The sequence below is a fragment of the Rattus norvegicus genome, chromosome 5 (assembly GCF_021556685.1).
Source record: "Rattus norvegicus strain SHRSP/BbbUtx chromosome 5, alternate assembly SHRSP_T2T, whole genome shotgun sequence".
Lineage (NCBI taxonomy): Eukaryota > Metazoa > Chordata > Mammalia > Rodentia > Muridae > Rattus > Rattus norvegicus.
Genome location: NC_141538.1, coordinates 139,495,629 through 139,501,165, shown reverse-complemented (window position 1 = coordinate 139,501,165; position 5,537 = coordinate 139,495,629). Strand labels below are relative to the sequence as shown.

Genomic DNA, 5,537 nt, shown 5'->3' with positions numbered 1-5,537 from the left:
ATAACAATTTGTTGCAGTAGTTTCAGGGTATAATGTAGGGCTGTGCCCTAGGATCCCTTGAAGTCACGTTGGTCCTGGGATATTAATATGCTTCAGATATTGACCTCTAGACAGGGAAACCCACAGAAGCCAATGGGTCTCTGGCTGCACTGCTCAGGGAGTAGGTGGAACAACTGACCCTGGTGGAAACCAGGCATGCTGAGCTGACAGTGCTGCCCAAGGAGAAGCCAGAAGAGTCCAACGAGCCTGCAAAGACTTCCACTTTCTATCCTTTCCCTGTCAAGACAGAATCAAATATTCCCAGTAAAAGGCATGCCCCAAGCTTCCCAGGCTAGGAACTGAGTTTATCAGATTGCTAAATCAAGGGCTCTCAGGAAGCTGGAAGACACCCACCTTCTCACTAGTAGCAGTGTTGGCACAGTTCGTGGATATGACCGGATCTATGCTGGACATGGAACCAGACCGTGTTGCCACCTACAAACCACTACTTCCAGTGCCCACACAGTGTACCTGTGCACCGCAGCCTTTGGACGAAGGCTGGGGCACGATCTCCTTTACTCATAAGGTACACACACCCAGAATGTTCCCTCTCAAATGCCTTCCTACCCAACTCCTCCAGGATCCCACCACAATCCCAAACAGAGAGCAAATATCCGGGAATTTAAGTTTTATTGAGTGGATTCTTTAAGGAAGAAGCAAGCATGTTTGTCACAATATGTCATAAACAGAGCAGAGCCCCAGAGTTGAACACTGAGCCCGGCCTTCCCCAGCCTCTTGCTCTGTTCACACAGAACTGAGCCATCCCATGCTGTTGTCTGAATGGGAAATGTCTCCCATACATTTGTGTGTTGAATACCCGGTCCCCAGCCAGTGGTACTAACAGAGGGCTGTGAGCCATTAGGGTTGGGCCTTGGGGTTTGATAGTCAGTCCCCACTTCCTGTCTGACTTCTGCTTCCTTCCTGCAGACACAATGTAACCAGTTGCCTTACCCACCTGATGCCAAGGGTTCCCTGCCCTGATGGGCCCTATCCTTTCAGATTGGGTGTCAAAATAAATCCTTTTTCCCTTAAGTTGTTTCTTGTTGGATACTCAGTCACAGCAATGATAACATACATGTCCCACCCACTGTCTCTGCCTCACCTCTGACAGAGTTTATCTTCCACAAAATTTATCAGAATCCCCCCCACTCCCCACACCCTTTATTTTGATGGGTTTTGAGACAGGGTTTCTCTGTATTGCCCAAACTGACCTTAAACTTGCCATCCTCTTTCCTTAGTTGCCCAAGTGCTATATTATAGATTGTGAGCCACAATACTCGGGGCTCTTGCCATGTTAAAATAGGAAAGTAGACAGGCGCTGCTCTTCCTAAAGCCAGGAGAAAGCAGACTAACAGAAGCTGCCCTTTTTCACATCCCTTACCAACTACATGAACAAGTTATCCAACATTCTGAGCCTTGACTCCCTCACACGAACATGAAGGGCCTGGTGGGAACTTTCATCTAGGACCCAGTGAGGTCAGTAGAATGTGGCTAAGAAGTTGATACATCCTATGGTCCTTATGTTAGCAGCTAATGACACTGAACCATGTGCCTGGTATGTTAGCACCTAGTTAACAAGAAACTGTGTTGTCATTTCTAAAGTAATACTAAGCAAAGCCAGACTCCCAGTGTCATAAAAGTCAGAATCCTTGTGGTACAGGCCTATAATCCCAGCAATACTAGAAGCTAACACAGGAGGGTCGCAAGTTCGAGGCCAGCCTGAGCCATAAACTGAGTTCAAAGCCAATCTGAGAAATTTTAGGGAGAATCTATTTCAAGATCAAGAAAATGAAGAGAAGACTTGGGGCATGGCTCAGTGGTAAAACACAGGCCTGGCATGAGTGAGGCCCAGGTTTTAATCCCTGGAATAAAAAAACAAACAAACAAACAAACAAACAACCCACTATCACCAAAATGTATCATAATGGAGGCAACCTTATAACTGCCCACCCAGTTTACATTTCTCAGGGAAGGGGAGCCAGGCAAAACTGTATCTGTATTCCCACAAGGTAGCCACAGTGTAGGTTGGTGCACCCATTCCCTGCTATGCAGTTATGGCCCCCTACAGGTTCCTGGTTTCACTACTATGGGAGGACTGACCTCTCCATTACCCAGTAATGCTATCCTCCCCTTCCCCCTTCAGGAAGCCATGGTGGGGAAGCTCCAAGGGCCCCACAGACTCCCTGAGTCTCGCTGAGAATGTGGGAGGAACCCTACCTAGTCCACTCTCCTGCCCAAGACAAAAGAGGAGAAGAAAAGGTCCTATCCGACCCTGGCACACTCAGATGCCCTTGCGTTTGCTTTTGAGGCTTTCTGATCCGATGGCAATGTCAGCCCTGCCTTCCTTGGTAGAGTTTCAGGGCAGCCCTCAGACCAGCTGACTCGTCATCTGCCACTACACCCAAGTGCCTGGCACAGACCTGTAGTGAGATGAGACTCGGTCGGTCTCTGTAGCTCTCCAGAACGGGGCTTCAGTGGAGGGCTGTGCTTTTGTTTCAAATAAAAGGTCTTTCTTTGCACGTAAAAGCATTCACCCTGGAAAGTGTTGCTGTAGGGACAGAAGGCAGGAGCAAGTCTCCATGTCCCTTCTGAGCATGTCAACATCCTCCATGTGAAGCACTAAGAGGCATAGCACAGCCACAGCAAGTCCCCAAACTTTACAGCATATGCGCCTCTCCAGCATGGATCCACTCCACGGCATGTTGTTAAAGTGATAAGTAGTGATAGACTTGCCATGAATATTCCAGATAAAATCTCTCTCCACAACAGTTGATGGAGACAAAGGGTGTCACAGGAAATGGAAGAAAATGAAAGGGTGTGTGTGTGTGTGTGTGTGTGTGTGTGTGTGTGTGTGTGTGTGTCTGTGTGTGTGTGTGTGTGTGTGTGTGTGTGTGTGTGTATGTGTTTCAATGAAACATCCAGAATGTCAGTGGCAGGTGCAGGGAGCATGCATTTCCTCCTTAAACGTCAGAGAGCCTAATCCTGTTCCTATAAACCCCAGTGAGAATAGGGAGGACAAATTCTGGAAGCTGCCCTTCTGCTGCTCTGTGAACAACACTTAAGGATGCTTAAAGGTGGAAGGTCAAAAGAACAGAGCATGGAGGGATAGGCCAGAGTAGCAAGCAAGCTCCCTTGCTCCCTAAAAGAAAATGAGAAAAGGCTTCTGTGTGGGATCAGCATTTTCTCCCAGCAAAAAATGTTTGCAAAGGCTGCGCATCACCCCTCCCACACTCCCGGATCAATAGCCAGAGCTGAAGACCCCAGCATCCAAACAGGAGGCAGGAAAAGATGAAGAGGAATTTTAAAAGGCTGGAAAGGAAAGAAAAGCCATCACAGTCACTTCATCCACAGACGAAGAGTGAGCCACAGGCCCAAGAACGCTGATTGGCCAGTACCCAAGGACATCAAGAGGAGGAAAGGCATGAGCTATGTCTATGTGCTGTCTGTTTGCTGGTGTCCGAACTTGCCTGAGGTGGAATCTTCTGCTTTAAGGATGTTGCTGAGTCCTTCTTGATGGGAAGGAGCATGACATATGCAGCAGGGCATGCCTCAAAGAGCCCTCTGCAGGCAAAGCTCTACCCCGCCCCTTCACCCCTCCTGGAGCTTTTAGACAGAGAGTACCACTTCCTGCCTTAACTGTTCCTTGCTCACAGAGCTTGAAGGCCACAGTGCAAGAGACATCCCTAATGCCAACTCAATATGCATTCCTCATCCTCAAATGAAGATGCTGAGAACCCGAGAGACCGCTGCATCCTATTTACAAGACTTGGAAACAGGTGGCAGGATGGCTTCCTCATTAGGACCCACAAGTCTCAGGCTTGCCTGCCTCCTAGAAAAGAAGGTTCCCTCTCTTTGCTTGTTTGGACTAAACTACCACCCAAAATGCAAAGTCACCTTGGAGAGGCTAAGATACAGTGTCAGCATCAAAATTTAGAGAGAGGAAAAACTAACACCCAGCATGGGTCATCCTAGTACCATAAGTGAACCCACCATAGACCTTGGCTCCTGGGAGGACCAGCATAGGAGAGGAGTCACCAGGAACAGCCTGGACAAAGGGATGCTGGGACCTCTGGGCCTCAAAAACACAGGCCTTTGCACTGTTCCTTCCTGTGGTGCCACAGGCTCATCCTCTTGCCTCCAAGTCTATGCCTTCTTAATGAGACCTTTCCCCACCACACAGTGGAAAACTGCTTCAATTCTCCTGCCTCATACCCCATGCTTGGCTTTCCCCGCAGCACTTACTGCTTAGACTTTCTAACATTTACTTACTGTTTATCTTATCATCTGCCACTTTCCATTTTCCAATAACCTCACACAGACAGACATGGAGTTTGGGTTCACTCCTGTGTTGCCTGGGTGTGTTGGCCATTATCTAATACATAAGTGCTCAATAAATACCAGTTGGATAGATGAATGAAAAATACATCTTCCCTCTACTCTTTCAATAATACCTACCCATTCACACACACACACACACACACACACACACACACACACACACACACACACACACACACACACACAGAGAGAGAGAGAGACACAGAACAGACACAAACTTGCATATGCATAGTCACATACACTCTCATATTCACATGCACACACACTCACAAGCACAGATATGCATGTATTAACACATCCATGCACATACACCTACATGCATGTACACACAGGCACATATATCACATATGCACATACAATCACACACATGCATGCATGCACCACCAGGGATACACAGTTACATCTCATAGTTACATATGCATATACATACACTCACATGCATGCACACACACATGCATGCACACATATATACATGCATGCACACATACAACCCCCCCTCCTATTTCTATACCCAGGCATCCATTCCTAGTAACAAGCATATATTAGGTTAAAGTTAGCACAATATGCAAGACATTGATGCCACTGGATATGTCCAAGGGAATGATGGACAGACACTTCAGTCTTTACACTACATGTGAACTAAGTTTTGATTTATGTGACTGCAATTAACTATTCGATGTGTTAAGTTAAAAGTAAAATTGGGGGGGGGGGTAAAACTGGCATAAGCCTTGGCCCTCATCCCCAACACCATCCTACTACAAATGTTTTTCAGGGTGACAGTCCCTAGGATGTAGGTAGGCTGGTGAAATGGGGTAACAATTCTTTTCTAGTTCTGAAGTTGCCTGAAACACGACTGTTACTTTTATAATGAGGCATCTGAGAAACTTCCCATCAGGCAGAAGGATATGAATTAATGCAAATTTCCCACATACATAAAACATGGAGTTTTCATCTCAGCTCATGAATCCCTTTACCTTTTATCATGCTCACTCCCACGTGGGGGTTGTGTGGAACAGATTTCAGAAGTCCTAGAAGACCATGCGGCTTGCTGGCGGTGCAAAACAAGGGGACACGGGCAATGCCTTCATGAGGTGGGAGCCAGAAATTATCACAATCTGAAGGTTGTGTGGTCAGTGGGTCACATGATTTCCATAGTTTTC

At 47.0% G+C, this 5,537-nt stretch overlaps 1 protein-coding gene across 5 annotated transcripts in view; it reads right to left on the bottom strand.

Moving 5' to 3' along the window:
- Hivep3 (HIVEP zinc finger 3) overlaps positions 1-5,537 on the bottom strand; it is a 402,531-nt gene that overhangs the window by 252,157 nt on the left and 144,837 nt on the right.